The sequence below is a fragment of the Macrobrachium rosenbergii genome, chromosome 32 (assembly GCF_040412425.1).
Source record: "Macrobrachium rosenbergii isolate ZJJX-2024 chromosome 32, ASM4041242v1, whole genome shotgun sequence".
Taxonomy (NCBI): Eukaryota; Metazoa; Arthropoda; class Malacostraca; order Decapoda; family Palaemonidae; genus Macrobrachium; species Macrobrachium rosenbergii.
In genome coordinates, this window is record NC_089772.1 from 190,455 (window position 1) to 207,281 (window position 16,827).

Genomic DNA, 16,827 nt, shown 5'->3' on the forward strand with positions numbered 1-16,827 from the left:
CCCTTCCCTCCACGTCCCCTCTGAAATGGCCCTTCCTCCACGTCCCCTCTGAGAGATGGCCCTTCCCTCCACGTCCCCTCTAAGAGATGGCCCTTCCTTCCACGTCCCCTCTGAGAAAATGGCCCTTCCTCCATGCCCCTCTGAGAGATGGCCCTTCCCTCCACGTCCCCTCTAAGAGATGGCCCTTCCTTCCACGTCCCCTCTGGCCCTTCCTCACGTCCCCTGAGAAATGGCCCTTCCCTCCATGCCCCCTCTAAGAGATGGCCCTTCCTCCACGTCCCCCTCTGAAATGGCCCTTCCCTCCACGTCCCCTCTGAGAGATGGCCCTTCCCTCCACGTCCCCTCTAAGAGATGGCCCTCATAAGAGATGGCTCCCGCCCCCTCTAAGAGATGGCCTCCTCCACGTCCCCTCTGAAAGATGGCCCTTCCCCACGCCCCCTCTAGAAGTTGGCCCTTCCCTCCACGTCCCCTGTAAGAGATGGCCCTTCCCTCCACGCCCCCTCTAAGAGATGGCCCTTCCCTCCACGCCCCTTCTAAGAGATGGCCCTCCCTCCATGTCCCCTCTGAGAAATGGCCCTTCCCTCCACGCCCCCTCTAAGAGTTGGCCCTTCCCTCCACGTCCCCTCTGAGAAATGGCCCTTCCCTCCACGCCCCCTCTAAGAGATGGCCTTTCCCTCCACGTCCCCTCTGAGAAATGGCCTTCCCTCCGCCCCCTCTAAGAGATGGCCCTTCCCTCCACGTCCCCTCTAAGAAATGGCCCTTCCCTCCACTGCCCCTAAGAGATGGCCCCCTCTAAGAGATGGCCCTTCCCTCCCAGAGATGGTCCCCTAAGAAATGGCCCTTCCTCCCGCCCCCTCTAAGAGATGGCCCTTCCCTCCACGTCCCCTCTGAGAAATGGCCCTTCCCTCCACGCCCCCTCTAAGAGATGGCCCTTCCCTCCACGCCCCCTCTAAGAGATGGCCCTTCCCTCCACGCCCCCTATAAGAGATGGCCCTTCCCTCCATGCCCCCCTCTAAGAATGGCCCCTTCCCTCCACGTCCCCTCTGAGAAATGGCCCTTCCCTCCACGCCCCCCTCTAAGAGATGGCCCTTCCTCCACGCCCCTCTAAGAGATGGCCCTTCCCTCCACGCCCCCCCTATAAGAGATGGCCCTTCCTCCATGCCCCCTCTAAGAGATGGCCCTTCCCTCCACGTCCCCTCTAAGAGATGGCCCTTCCCTCCACTCCTCCTCTGAGAAATGGCCCTTCCTCCCGCCCCCTCTAAGAGATGTCCCTTCCTCCACGTCCTCTAAGAGATGGCCCTTCCCTCCACCCCCCTCTAAGAAATGGCCCTTCCCTCCACCCCTCTAAGAGATGGCCCCTTCCTCCACCCCCTCTAAGAGAGATGGCCCTTCCTCCCGTGCCCCCTCTAAGAGATGGCCCTTCCCTCCATGCCCCCTCTAAGAGATGGCCCTTCCCTCCACGTCCCCTCTAAGAGATGGCCCTTCCCTCCATGCCCCCTCTAAGAGATGACCCTTCCCTCCACGCCCCCTCGAAGAGATGGCCCTTTCCTCCACGCCCCTCTAAGAGATGGCCCTTCCTCCACCCCCTCTGAGAGATGGCCCTTCCCTCCACGCCCTCTAAGAGATGTCCCTTCCTCCACGTCCCCTCTAAGAGATGGCCTTCCCTCCACGCCCCTCTGAGATGGCCCTTCCTCCACGTCCTCTAAGAGATGGCCCTTCCCTCCACGTCCCCTCTAAAGATGGCCCCTTCCCTCCACGCCCCCTCAAGAGATGGCCCCTTCCTTCGTCCACCCCCTCTAAGAGATGGCCCTTCCTCCACGTCCCCTCTAAGAGATGGCCCTTCCCTCCACGCCCCCTCTAAGAGATGGCCCTCCACACCCCCCTAAGAGATGGCCCCTCATCCACGCCCCCTCTAAGAGATGGTCCTTCCCTCCCCCTGGAGAGATGGTCCTTCCTCCGCCCCCTCTAAGAGATGGCCCTTCCTCCACGTCCCCCTCTAAGAGATGGCCCTTCCTCCACGCCCCCTCTAGAGATGGCCCTTCCCTCCACGTCCCCTCTGAGAAATGGCCCTTCCTCCACGTCCCCTCTAAGAGATGGCCCTTCCTCTCCGTCCCCTCTGAGAAATGGCCCTTCCCTCCACGTCCCCTCTGAGAGATGGCCCTTCCCTCCACGTCCCCTCTAAGAGATGGCCCTTCCTTCCACGTCCCCTCTGAGAAATGGCCCTTCCCTCCATGCCCCCTCTGAGAGATGGCCCTTCCCTCCACGTCCCCTCTAAGAGATGGCCCTTCCTTCCACGTCCCCTCTGAGAAATGGCCCTTCCCTCCATGCCCCCTCTAAGAGATGGCCCTTCCCTCCACGTCCCCTCTGAGAAATGGCCCTTCCCTCCACGTCCCCTCTGAGAGATGGCCCTTCCCTCCACGTCCCCTCTAAGAGATGGCCCTTCGCTCCACGCCCCCTCTAAGAGATGGCCCTCCCTCCACGTCCCCTCTGAGAAATGGCCCTTCCCCCCACGCCCCCTCTAAGAGTTGGCCCTTCCCTCCACGTCCCCTCTGAGAGATGTCCCCTTCCCTCGCCCTTCCCCGCCCCTCTGAGAGATGGCCCTTCCTCCATGCCCCCTCTAGAGATGGCCCTTCCTCCACGTCCCCTCTGAGAATGGCCATTTCCTCCGCCCCCTCTAAGAGATGGCCCCTTCCCTCCCCAAGTGGCTTCCCCCCGTCCCCTCTAAAGATGCCCTTCCCTCCACGCCCCTCTAAGAGATGGCCCTTCCCCACGTCCCCTCTGAAATGGCCCTTCCCTCCCGCCCTTCCCCCCCTCTAAGAGATGGCCCTTCCCCCATCCCCTCTAAGAGATGGCCTTCCTCCATGTCCTCTGAGAAATGGCCCTTCCCTCCCGCCCCTCTGAAGAGATGGCCCTTCCCCCTGAGATGGCCTTCCTCCCCCCCTCTAAGAGATGCCCTTTTCCTCCCTTCCCTCCACGTCCCCTCTGAAGAAATGATGGCCCTTCCCTCCACGTCCCTCTGAGAAATGGCCCTTCCTCCACCCCCTCTGAGAGATGGCCCTTCCCTCCACGCCCCCCCTCTCCTCTGAGATGGCCCTTCCTCCACGTCCCCTCTGAGATGGCCCTTCCCTCCACGCCCCTCTAAGAGATGGCCCTTCCCTCCACGTCCCCTCTAAGAGATGGCCCTTCCCTCCGGCCTTCCTCCACGTCCTCAAGAGATGGCCCTTCCCTCCACGCCCCCTCTGAGAGATGGCCCTTCCTCCACGCCCCTCTAAGAGATGGCCCTTCCTCCACGTCCCCTCTAAGAGATGGCCCTTCCTCCACCCCCTCTGATGGCCCTTCCTCCACGCCCCCTCTAAGTCCTTTCCTCCACGTCCCCTCAGAGAGATGGCCCTTCCTCCAGATGGCCCCCTCGTCCCTCTAGAGATCTCCCTTCCCTCCACCCCCCCTCTAAGAGATGGCCCTTCCCTCCACGCCCCCTCTAAGAGATGGCCCTTCCCTCTTCACCCCCTCTAAGAGATGGCCCTTCCCTCCCTCCGCCCCCTCTAAGAGATGGCCCTTCCCTCCACGCCCCTCTAAAGATGGTCCCCCTTCCCGTCCTCTGAGAAATGGCCCCCCTCCATCCCCCTCTAAGAGATGGCCCTTCCTCCCGCCCCCTCTGAGAAATGGCCTTCTTCCTCCGCCCCCTCTGAGATGGCCCTTCCCTCCACGTCCCCTCTAAGAGATGGCCCTTCCTCCACGTCCCCTCTGAGAGATGGCCCTTCCCCCACCGCCCCTCTGAGAGATGGCCCTTCCCTCCTTCCTCTAAGAGATGGCCCGTCCCCTCGCCCCCTCTAAGAAATGGCCTTCCTCCACGCCTCTAGAAGATGGCCCTTCCCTCCACGTCCCCTCTGAGAGATGGCCCTTCCCTCCATCGTCCCCTCTAAGAGATGGCCCTTCCCTCCACGTCCCCTCTAAGAGATGGCCCTTCCTCCACGCCCCTCTGAAATGGCCCTTCCCCATCCCCTCTAAGAGATCCCTTCCTCCACGTCCCCCTCTGAGATGGCCCTTCCCTCCACCCCCTCTGAGATGGCCCTTCCCTCCACGCCCCCTCTGAGAAATGGCCCTTCCCTCCACGTCCCTCTAAGAAATGGCCCTTCCCTCCATGTCCCCTCTAAGAGATGGCCCTTCCCTCCACGTCCCCTCTGAGAGATGGCCCTTCCCTCCACGTCCCCTGGAGAGATGGCCCTTCCCTCCACGTCCCCTCTGAGAGATGGCCTTCCCTCCCGCCCCTCTAAGAGATCCACTCCTCCTCCGTCCCCTCTGAGAGATGGCCCTTCCCCCTGCCCCCCAGATGGCCCCCTCCTCCCTCTGGAGATGGCCCCTCCATGCCCCTCTGAGATGGCCCTTCCCCGTCCCCTCTGAGAGATGGCCCTTCCCTTCTCTCACGTCCCCTCTGTGAAATGGATTCCCTCCACGCCCCCTCTGAGAAAGCCCTTCCTGCCCCCCTTCCCTCCACGCCCCTCTGAGTTGGGCCTTCCCTTGCTCCCGCCCCTCTCAAGACTTAATGGCCCTTCCTCCACGTCCCCTCTGAAGATGGCCCTTCCCTCCATGCCCCCTCTGAGATGGCCCTTCCCTCCACGTCCCCTCTGAGAAATGGCCCCCCTCCATGCCCCCCTAAGAGATGGCCCTTCCCTCCACGTCCCCCTCATAGAGATGGCCCTTCCCTCCGTCCTCTGAGGGCACTTCCCTCCATGCCCCCTCTGAGATGGCCCTTCCTATGCCCCCATGCCCCCCTCTAAGAGATGGCCCTTCCTCCATGGCCCTCTAGAGATGTCCTTCCTCCACGCCCCCCTGAGATGGCCCTTCCTCCATGCCCCTCGTCCCCTCTGAAACTCGGAAAATGGCCCTCCCTCCGCCCCTCTAAGAGATGCCCTTCCTCCGCGTCCCCTTTAAAAAGAAGGAAAAAAGAGATGTCCTTCCCATGCCCCCCCTCCACGCCCCTCTGAAATGGCACCTTCCAAGCAATGTCCCCTCTAAGAGATGCCCCTTCTCCACGCCCCTCTAAAGATGGCCCTTCCCTCCACGTCCCCTCTGAGATGGCTGAGCCTTCCCTTCCTCCACGCAGGAAAGAGAGATGGCCCTTCCCTCCATGGTCGTTCCCTCCCTCTCTGAGATGGCACTTCCCTAACGACCCCCCCTTCCCCCCTCGCCCCCTCTGCCCCCCTCCAGAGATGGCCCTTCCCTCCCGTCCCGTCACCCCAGGGTCCCCCTCTGAGATGGCCCTTTCCCTCACGCCCCCTCTGAGAAATGGCCCTTCCCTCCCGCCCCTCTAAGATGGCCTTCCTCATGTCCCCTCTATCTGAAAAATTAGTCCACCCTCATGATGACCCCCCGTCCCCTCTAAAGATGGCCCTTCCCCTCATGGCTCTTCCTCCGCCCCCCTCTAAGGATGGCCTTCCCTCCTTTGTCCCCTCTGAGATGGCCCTTCCCTCCACGTCCTCTAGAGATGGCCCTTCCCTCCACGCCTTCTAAGAGATGGCCCTTCCTCCACGCCCCCTCTAATAGATGGCCCTTCCCCACGCCCCTGGTCCCCTCTATGGCCCTTCCCTCCACGGTATTTCGGAGATGGCCCTTCCCTCCACGTCCCCTCAGAGATGGCCCTTCCCTCCACGTCCCCTCTAAGAGATGGCCCTTCCTCCCGCCCCTCTGAAGATGGTCCCCTCTGAGAGATGGCCCTTCCCTCCAGCCCCCTACAGGTAAATGCCCTTCCTGCCCCTCTAAGAGATGGCCCTTCCTCCACGTCCCCTCTGAAATGGCCCTTCCCTCCACGTCCCCTCTGAGATCTCCCTTCCCTCCACGCCCGTCTGCAAAAAGAAAAGAATCTGGAGAGAGTGGCCTTCCTCCACCCCCCTCTGGGAGATGGCCCTTCTCTCCATACCCCCCTCTGAGATGGCCCTTCCTCCACGTCCCCTCTAAAATGGCCCTTCCCTCCCGCCCCCTCTGAGATGCCCTTCCCTCTAAGGTGGAACTGATTAACCCCCTCTAGAGATGGCCCTTCCTTCCTAGAGAATGGTCCCTCCACAGTCCCCTCTAGAGATGGCCCTTCCTCCATCAGCCCCCCTCTAAGAGATGGCCTTCCTCCACGTCCTCTAGAAGAGTGGTTCATTCAAATGGCCCTTCCCTCCACGCCCCTTCTAAGAGATGTCCTTCCCCCCCCTCTGATGGTGGCCCTTCCTCCACCCCTCTAAGAGATGGCCCTTCCTCCATGCCCCCTCTGAGATGGCCCTTCCCTCCACGTCCCCTCTAGATAAAAAATATCCCCTCCACGTCCCCTCTATTAAATTAGATGGCCCTGTTGACAAATAGGCCCCTCAGAATGCCCCCCCTCCCATGAGAAATGGCCCTTCCTCCACGCCCCCTCTGAGATGGCCCTTCCCTCCACGTCCCCTCTTGAGATGGCCCTTCCTCCACCCCTCTGAGAGATGGCCCCTTGCCCCCCTGAGATGGCCCACCGTCCCCTCTGAAATGGGCAGAGATAAATCCGGGATGGCCCTTCCCTCCACGCCCCTCTAGAGATGGGCCCCTTCCCTCCACGTCCCCTCTGAAATGGCCCTTCCCTCTCTGAGAGCGCCCCCTCCATGCCCCGTCTGAAAGAGCCCCCTTCTGTTCCATGCCCCTCTGGCCCTTCCTTCCACGCCCCTCGAAAAGCTGGCCCTTCCCTGTCCCCTCTGAGAGATGGCCCTTCCCTACAACGTCCCCCTGACAAACGCCCCTCTAAGAGATGGCCCTTCCCTCCGTCTACCTCGTCCCCTCTAAGAGATGGCCCCCTTCCCTCCACGCCCCTATGAGAGATGGCCCTTTCCCCACGCCCCTCTGAAGATTTCCCTTCCCTCCATCCCCTCTGAAAATGGCCCCTTCCCTCCACGCCCCTCTAGAGATGGCCCTTCCCTCCCCTCTAAGAGATGGCCCTTCCCTCCACGTCCCCTCTGACAAATGGCCCTTCCCTCCGCCCCCTCTGGAAAGAGATGGCCCTTCCCTCCACGTCCCCTCTGATGTTGCCCTTCCCTCCATGGCCCCCTCCACCCCCCTGAGTCCCCTCTGAGAGATGGCCCTTCCCGCCCCCTCCCCTTCTGAGATGGTCTCTCCACGTCTCCCTCCCCTCCCTCCTGAGATGGCCCTTCCCCCTCCCCTAAGAGATGGCCCTTCCACGCCCCCCCTCCGCCTTCCCTCCCCCCCTCTAAGAGATGGCCCCTTCCCTCCACGGCCCCTCTAAGATAATGGCCCTTCCCTCCATGCCCCCTCTAAGAGATGGCCCTTCCCTCCCACGTCCCCTCTGAAAATGGCCCTTCCCCACGCCTCTGAGATGGCCCTTCCCTCCACGTCCCCTCTAAGAGATGCCCTCCACGTCCCCCTTCCCCCTAAGTTCCGCCCCCCCCTCCCTCCACGCCCCCTCTAAGAGATAGCCCTTCCCTCCCGTCCCCTCTTAGAGATGGCCCTTCCCTCCCGCCCCCTCTGAGAGATGGCCCTTCCCCGCCCCCTCAGATCTCCTCCCCCTCCCCCCTCCAGCCCCCTTCCTCCCGTCCCCCTGAGATGGCCCTTCCCCACCCCCTCTAAGAGAGCGCTTCCTCACGCCCTCTGAGGAGATGGTCCCATTCCCCCCTCATGTCCCTTCCCCCCTCTCCTGAGATGGCCCCTTCCCTCCCGCCCCTCTGAGAGTGGCCCCCTCGTCCCCTCTGAGAGATGGCCCTTCCCTCCGCCCCTCTGAGAGATGGCCCTTCCCTCCACGCCCCTCTGAGAGATGGCCCTTCCCTCCACGGCCCCTCTGAGAGATGGCCCTTCCCTCCACGCCCCCTCGTGCCCCTCCCTCCACGCCCCCTCTGAGAGATGGCCCTTCCTCCCACCCCCCCTCTAAGAGATGGGTCCCCCTAAGAGATCCTTCCCTCCACGCCCCCTAAGAGATGGCCCTTCCCCCCCACGCCCCCCCCTCTGAGATGGCCCTTCCCTCCCGCCCCCTCTAAGAGATGGCCCTTCCCTCCATGCCCCCTCTGAGAGATGGGCCCCCTCCCCCTCTGATGGCCCCTTCCCTCCCTGTCCTCTCTAAGATGGCCCTTCCCTCCACCCCCTCTGAGAGATGGCCCTTCCCTCCCGCCCCCTCTAAGAGATCCCTTCCCTCCCGTCCCCTCCCCTTCCCCATCCTGAAATGGCCCTTCCCTCCACGTCCCCTCTGAGAGATGGCCCTTCCCTCCACGCCCCCCCAGAGATGGCCTTCCCTCCATGTGCCCCCCTCTAGAGATATCCTTCCCTCCATGGCCTTCCATCCCCCTCTCCACGCCCCCTCTAAGAGATGGCCCTTCCTTCCCTCCCATTCCCCTCTGAGATGGCCCCCTTCCCCCTCCCACTCCGTCCCCTCTAAGAGATGGCCCTTCCCTCCACCCCCCCTCGAGAGATGGCCATTCCCTTTCCCTCCACGCCCCCTCGTCCCCTCTAAGAGATGGCCCTCCACCCCCTTTCCAAAACCCTCCCCACGTCCCCTCTAAGAGATGGCCCTTCCCTCCACGTCCTCAAAATCCCCTCTGAATGGCCCTTCCTCCACGCCCCCTCAAAGAGATGGCCCTTATTCCACGTCCCCTGAGAGCCTTTAAATGGCCCTTCCCTCCACGTCCTCTAGATGGCCCCCCCGTGGAAAAAATGGCCCTTCCTCCACCCCTCCCAGAGATGTGCGCCCTCCCTCGAGAAATGGCCCTTCCCTCCACGCCCCTCTGAGATCACGTTCCTCTGAGATGGCGTCCCCTCAGAAGGCCCCTTCGCCCCCTCTAAGAGATGCCCCTCCCGTCCTCTGGTGTGCCCTCCGTCCCCTCGAAATCTTGCTCCCGCTTCCCCCTCTAAGAGATGGCCCTTCCCCCATGCCCCCATGGCCCTTCCCTCCCGTCCCCTCTGAAATGGCCCTTCCTCCCCTCTAAGAGATGGCCCTTCCCTCCACGTCCCCTCTGAGAAATGGCCCTTCCCTCCACGCCCCCCTCTAAGAGATGGCCCTTCCCCCACGTCCCCTCTAAAGATGTCCTTCCCTCCATGCCCCGTCCACGTCCCCTCTGAGAGATGGAAGGGTGTTTCCTCCACGCCCCCTCTGAGATGTCCCCCCTCCACGCCCCCTCTAAGAGATGGCCCTTTCCTCCCTCCCCTCTAAGGATGGCCTTCCCTCCACGTCCCCTCTAAGATGGCCCTTCCCTCCACGTCCCGTCCCCTCTCTAAGAGAGAGATGGCCCTCTTCCTCCACGTCCCCTCTGATGATGGCCCTTCCCTCCATCCACGCCCCCCTAGAAATGGTCCTTCCCTGAGAGATGGGTCCCCTCTGATGGCCCTTCCCTCCCGTCCCCTCTGAGAAATGGCCCTTCCTGAAACGTCTCAGAAATGGCCCCCTCCCCCCTCTAAGAGATGGCCCTTTTTGTCCCTCTGGAGAGATGGCCCTTCCCTCCGCCCCCCTCTGAGAGATGGCCCTTCCCTCCACGTCCCCTCTGAGATGGCCCTTCCTCCACGTCCCTCTGAAAATGGTCTTCCCTCCATGCCCCCTCTGAGAGATGGCCCTTCCCTCCTCCCCCCTCTGAGAGATGGCCCTTCCCTGAGCCGAAAAAGATGGCCCTTCCTCCATGTCCCCCTCTCCCCCGTCCTCCAGAGATGGCCCTTCCCCTCCACGTCCTCTAAGAAATGGCCCTTCCCTCCACGTCCCCTCTGAGAGATGGCCCTTTCCACGTCCCCTCTGAATGGCCTTCCCTCCACGCCCTCTGAGATGGCCCTTCCCTCCCCCTCTAAGAAATGGCCCTTCCCTCCACGCCCCTCTAAGAGATGGCCCTTCCCTCCACGTCCCCTCTGAGAAATGGCCCTTCCCTCCACGCCCCCCCTCTAAGAGATGGCCCCTTCCCTCCACGTCCCCTCTAAAGAGATGGCCTTCCCTCCACCCTTCCTCCCGTCCCCTAAGAGAAATGATCCCCTCTGCTAAGATAATCCCTCCACGCCCCCTCTAAGAGATGGCCCTTTCGTCCTCCCCTTCCCTCCGTCCCCCTGAGAGATGGCCCTTCCCTCCATGCCCCTCTAAGAGATGCCCCCTCTAAGAGATGGCCCTTCCTCCACGTCCCCTCTAAGAAATGGCCCTTCCCTCCACCCCTCTAAAGAGATGGCTCCCCTTCCTCCACGTCCTCTAAGAGATGGCCCTTCCTCCCGTCCTCTAAGAGATGGCCCTTCCTCCCGCCCCCTCTAAGAGATGGCCCTTCCTCCACGTCCCCTCTGATGGCCCTTCCCTCCACGTCCCCTCTAAGAGATGGCCCTTCCCTCCACGTCCCCTCTAAGAGATGGCCCTTCCTCCCCCTCTAAGAGATGGCCCTTCCTCCATGCCCCCTCTGAAGATGGCTCTCCACGCCCTCTAAGAGATGGCCCTTCCCTCCACGCCCCCTCTGAGAAATGGTCCTTCCTCCACGCCCCCTCTAAGAGATGGCCCTTCCCTCCACTCCCCTCTAAGAAATGGCTCCTTCCTCCACGCCCCTCTCCAAGAGATGGCCCTTCCCTCCACGTCCTCTCTAAGAGATGGCCCTTCCCCCCCTTCCCTCCACGCCCCCTCTGAGATGGTCCTTCCCTCCACGTCCCCTCTAAGATGGCCCTTCCTCCACGTCCCCTCTGAAAATGGCCCTTCCTTCCACGCCCCTCTGAGAAATGGCCCTTCCCTCCATGGTCCCCTCTAAGAGATGGCCCTTCCTTCCACGTCCCCTCTGAGAAATGGCCCTTCCCTCCATGCCCCCTCTAAGAGATGGCCCTTCCCTCCACGTCCCCTCTGAGAAATGGCCCTTCCCTCCACGTCCCCTCTGAAGAGATGGCCCTTCCCTTCCCTCCTGAGAGATGGCCCTTCCTCCACGTCCCCTCTAAGAGATGGCCCTTCCCCACTGAGATGGCCCTTCCTCCACCCCTCTGAGAAATGGCCATTCCCTCCACGCCCCCTCTAAGAGATGGCCCTTCCTCCACGTCCCTAAGAGATGGCCCTTCCTCCCCCTCTGAGAAATGGCCCTTCCCTCCACGCCCCTCTGATGGCCCTTCCCTCCACGCCCCTCTAAGAGATGGCCCTTCCCTCCACGTCCCCTCTAAGAGATGGCCCTTCCCTCCCCCCTCTAAGAGATGGCCCTTCCTCCATGCCCCCTCTAAGAGATGGCTTCCCTCCACGTCCCCTTCTAAGAGATGGCCCTTCCTCCACGTCCTCTGAGAAATGGCCTTCCTCCACGCCCCTCTAAGAGATGGCCCTTCACGTCCCTCTAAGAGATGGCCCTTCCTCCACCCCCTCAAGAGATCCTTCCTCCCCCCTCTAAGAGATGGCCCTTCCCTCCACTCCCCTCTAAGAGATGGCCCTTCCCTAAGAGATGGCCCCCTCTCCCCAAGAGATGGCCCTTCCTCCACGTCCCCTCTGGAGAAATGGCTCCTTCCCTCCACGCCCCCTCTAAGAGATGGCCCTTCCTCCACGTCCTCTAAGAAATGGCCCTTCCTCCACGCCCCTCTAAGAGATGGCCTTCCTCCACTCCCTCTAAGAAATGGCCCTTCCTCCACGCCCCCTCTAAGAGATGGCCCTTCCCTCCATGCCCCCTCTAAGAGATGGCTTTTCCCCACGCCCCCTAAGAGATGACCCTTCCTTCCACCCTCTGAGAGATGGCCCTTCCTCCATGCCCTCTAAGATGGCCCTTCCTCCACGTCCCCTCTGAGAAATGGCCCTTCCCTGTCCCTGAGAGATGGCCCTTCCCTCCACGTGATCCCCTCTAAGAGATGGCCCTCTGAGAAATCCTTCCCTCCACGCCCCTCTGAGAGATGGCCCTTCCTCCACGTCCCTCTGAGATGGCCCTTCCCTCCCCTCTAAGAAATGGCCCTTCCCTCCATGCCCCCTCTAAGAGATGGCCCTTCCTCCACGTCCTCTGAGAAATGGCCCTTCCTCCCGTCCTCTAAGAGATGGCCCTTCCTCCACGTCCCCTCCCGTCCCCTCTGAGAGATGGCCCTTCCTCCACGTCTCTGAGAGATGGCCCTTCTCCACGCCCCCTCTAAGAGATGGCCCTTCCTCCACGCCCCCTCTAAGAGATGGCCCTTCCCTCCACGTCCCCTCTAAGAGATCCTCTGAGAAATGGCCCTTCCCTCCACACCCCTCTAAGAGATGGCCCTTCCTCCACGTCCCCTCTGAAATGGCCCTTCCTCCACGCCCTCTAAGAGATGGCCCCCTCCACCTCTAAGAAATGGCCCCTTCCCTCCACGCCCCCTCTAAGAGATGGCCTTCCTCCACGTCCCCTTCTAAGAGATGGCCCTCCTCCACGTCCTCTGAGAATGGCCCTTCCCTCCACCCCTCTAAGAGATGGCCTTCCCTCCACGTCCCCTCTAAGAGATGGCCCTTCCCTCCACGTCCCTCTAAGAGATGGCCTTTCCTCCATGTCCTCTGAGAAATGGCCCTTCCCTCCACCCCTCTAAGAGATGGCCCTTCCCTCCACGTCCTCTAAGAGATGGCCCTTCCTCCACGTCCCCTCTAAGAGATGGCCCTTCCTCCACGAAATCCCCTCTGAGAGATGGCCCTTCCTCCACGCCCCCTCTAAGAGATGGCCCTTCCTCCACGTCCTCTGAGAATGGCCTTCCCCAGAGAGATGGCCCTTCCCTCCACGCTCCCTCTAAGAGATGGCCCTTCCCCACGCCCCTCTAAAGATGGCCCTTCCTCGTCCTCTAAGAGATGGCCCCTCCACGTCCTCTGAGATGGCCCTTCCCTCCACGCCCCTAAGAGATGGCCCTTCCTCCACGCCCCCTCTAAGAGATGGCCCTTCCCTCCACGTCCCTCTGAGAGATGGCCCTTCCTCCACGCCCCCCCCGTCCCATCTAAGAGATGGCCCTTCCCTCCCTCTGAGAAATGGCCCTTCCCTCCACGCCCCCTCTAAGAGATGGCCCTTCCTCCATCACGTCCCCTAAGAGATGGCCCTTCCTCCACCCCCTCTAAGAAATGGCCCTTCCTCCACGTCCCTCTAAGAGATGGCCCTTCCTCCCCTTCCACCGTCCCTCAATTCCCTCCACGCCCTCTCCAAGAGATGGCCCCCTCTCCTCTAAGAGATGGCCCTTCCCGTCCCCTAAGAGATGGCCCTTCCTCCCCCTCTGAGAGATGGCCCTTCCTCCACGCCCCCTAAGAGATGGCCCTTCCCTCCACCTCTAAGAGATGGCCTTCCTCCAAAGAGATGGCCCTTCCCTCCACGTCCCTCTGAGATGGCCCTTGCCCCTCAGAGATGGCCCTTCCCCTCTGAGAAATGGCCCTTCCCTCCACGTCCCCTCTGAGAGATAGGGCCCTTCCTCCACGCCCCCTCTAAGAGATGGCCCTTCCCTTCCACGTCCCTCTGAAAATGGCCCTTCCTCCCCCCTCTGAGAAATGGCCCTTCCCTCCAGTGTCCCTAAGAGATGGCCTCTGAGAAATGGCCCTTCCCTCCATGTCCCCTCTAAGAGATGGCCCTTCCTCCACGCGTCCCCTCCCCTTCCTCCACGTCCTCTGAGATGGCCCTTCCCACGTCCCCTCTGATGGCCCTTCCACGCCCCTCCACGTCCCCCTCTGAGAAATGGCCCTTCCTTCCACGCCCCCCTCTAAGAGATGGCCCTTCCTCCATTCCCCCTCTAAGAGATGGCCCCCTCAAGAGATGGCCTTCCCTCCACGTCCCCTCTGAGAAATGGCCCTTCCCTCCACCCCCCCTCTAAGAGATGGCCCTTCCCTCCACGTCCTCTAAGAGATGGCCCTTCCTCCACGTCCCCTCTAAGAGATGGCCCTTCCCTTCCACGTCCCCTCTAAGAGATGGCCCTTCCCTCCACGTCCCTAAGAGATGGCCTTCCCTCCACATCCCCTCTAAGAGATGGTCTTCCTTCCCTCTAAGAGATGGCCTTCCCCTATAAGAGATGGCCCTTCCTCCACGCCCCCTCTGAGAGATGGCCTTCCTCACGTCCCCTCTAAGAGATGGCCCTTCCCTCCACCCTAAGAAATTCCCTCCACGCCCCTCTAAGAGATGGCCTTCCCTCCACGTCCCCTAAGAGATGGCCCTTCCTCCACCCCTCTAAGAGATGGCCCTTCCCTCCACGCCCCCTCTGAGATGGCCCTTCCTCCCACGTCCCCCGCCCCTCTAAGAGATGGCCCTTCCTTCCACGTCCCTCTAAGAAATGGCCTTCTTCCATGCCCCTCTAAGAGATGGCCCTTCCCTCCACGTCCCCTCTGAGAAATCCCCTCCACGCCCCCTCTGAGAGATGGCCCTTCCCTCCACGTCCCCCTCTCCACGTCCCCTCTAAGAGATGGCCCTTCCCTCCACGTCCCCTCTGAGAGATGGCCCTTCCTCCATGCCCCCTCTGAGAGATGGCCCTTCCCTCCACGTCCCTCTGAGAGATGGCCTTCCCTCCACGTCCCCTCTAAGAGATGGCCCTTCCTTCCACGTCCCCTCTGGAGAGATGGCCCTTCCTCCACCCCCTAAGAGATGGCCCTTCCCCCTCTAAGAGATGGCCCTTCCTCCACGTCCCCTCTGAGAAATCCCTCCACGTCCCCTCTAAGAGATGGCCCCTCCCATGGCCCTTCCTCCCCTCTAAGAGATGGCCCTTCCTTCCACGTCCCCAAGAGATGGTCCTTCCCCTCCTAAGAGATGGCCCTTCCCTCCACGTCCCCTCTAAGAGATGGCCCTTCCTTCCACTCCACGTCCCCTCTAAGAGATGGCCCTTCCTCCACGTCCTCCATGGCCCTTCCTCCACCCCCTCTGAGAGATGGCCCTTCCCTCCACGTCCCTCTAAGAGATGGCCCTTCCCTCCACGTCCCTGGGAGAGATGGATCTGAGAGATGGCCTTCCCTCCACGCCCCCTCTAAGAGATGGCCCCCTTCCCCTCCACGTCCTCCAAGAGATGGCCCTTCCTCCTCCGCCCCCTCTAAGAGATGGCCCTTTCCCTCCACGCCCCCTCTAAGAGATGGCCCTTCCCTCCACGTCCTCTAAGAGATGGCCCTCCTCCCTCCACGTCCCCTCTAAGAGATGGCCCTTCCTTCCACAAGAGATGGTCCCCTCTGAGAAATGGCCCTTCCCTCCATGCCCCCTAAGAGATGGCCCTTCCCTCCCGTCCCCTGGAGAAATGGCCCTTCCCTCCCGTCCCCTCTGAGAGATGGCCCTCCCTCCACGTCCCCTCTGAGAGATGGCCTCTGAGAGATGGCCCTTCCTCCATGCCCCCCTCTGAGAGATGGCCCTTCCCTCCCGTCCCCTCTGAGAGATGGCCCTTCCTTCCCTCCCCCATGCCCTTCCCCCTCTCTAAGAGCCCTTCCTCCACGTCCTCTGAGAAATGGCCCTTCCCCTCGTCCCCTCTAAGAGATGGCCCTTCCTCCACGCCCCCTCTAAGAGATGGCCCTTCCACTCCTCCCTCTGAGAAATGGCCCCCCTCCATGCCCTCTAAGAGATGGCCCTTCCTCCACGTCCCCTCTGAGAGATGCCCCCTTCCTCCATGCCCTCTAAGAGATGGCCCTTCCCTCCACGTCCCCTCTGAGAAGATGGCCTTCCCTCCACGCCCCTCTAAGAGATGGCCCTTCCCTCCACGTCCCCTCTGAGAGATGGCCCTTCCTCCATGCCCCCCTTCCATGCGTCCTCTAAGAGATGCTCCTTCCCCTCCACGTCTCTTCTAAGAGATCTTCCTCCACGTCCCTCTGAGAAATGGCCCTTCCCTCCATGCCCCCTCTAAGAGATGGCCCTTCCCTCCACGTCCCCTCTGAGAAATGGCCCTTCCTCCATGCCCCCTCTAAGAGATGGCCCTTCCTCCACGTCTGAGAAATGGCCCTTCTCCATGTCCTCTTAGAGATGGCCCTTCCTCCACGTCCCCTCTAAGAGATGGCCCTTCCTTCCACGTCCCCTCTGAGAGATGGCCCTTCCCTCCATGCCCCCTCTAAGAGATGGCCCTTCCCTCCACGTCCCCTCTGAGAGATGGCCCTTCCCTCCATGCCCCCTCTAAGAGATGGCCCTTCCCTCCACGTCCCCTCTGAGAAATGGCCCTTCCCTCCATGCCCCCTCTAAGAGATGGCCCTTCCCTCCACGTCCCCTCTGAGAGATGGCCCTTCCCTCCATGCCCCTCTGAGAGATGGCCCTTCCCTCTAAGAGATGGCCCTTCCTCCACGTCCCCTCTGAGAAATGGCCTTGCCCCTCTGAAAATGGCCTTCCTCCCCCTCTAAGAGATGGCCCTTCCCTCCACGTCCCCTCTGAGAGATGCCCCTTCCTCCATGCCCCCTCTAAGAGATGGCCCTTCCTCCACGTCCCCTCTGAGAGATGGCCCTTCCCTCCATGCCCTCTAAGAGATGGCCTTCCCTCCACGTCCTCTGAGAGATGGCCCCTTCCCCACGCCCCCTCTAAGAGATGGCCCTTCCTCCACATCCCCCTCTGAGAAATGGCCCTTCCTCCACGCCCTCTAAGAGATGGCCCTTCCACGTCCTCTCCTTCCTCCAGAGAGATGGCCCTTCCCTCCACGTCCCCTCTGAGAGATGGCCCTTCCTCCATGCCCCTCTCCAAGAGATGGCCTTCCTTCACGTCCCCTGAGAGACTTCATGCCCCTCTAAGAGATGGCCCTTCCTCCACATCCTCTGAGATGGCCCTTCCTCCGCCCTCTAAGAGATGGCCCCTCCATGCCCTTCCCGCCCCTCTAAGAGATGGCCCTTCCTCCACGCCCCCTCTGAGATGCCCTTCCCTCCATGCCCCCCTCTAAGAGATGCCCCTCCACGTCCCCTCTGAGAGATGCCCCCCTCCATCTAAGAGATGGCCCTTCCTCCACGTCCCCTCTGAGAGATGGCCCCGCCCCTCTAAGAGATGGCCC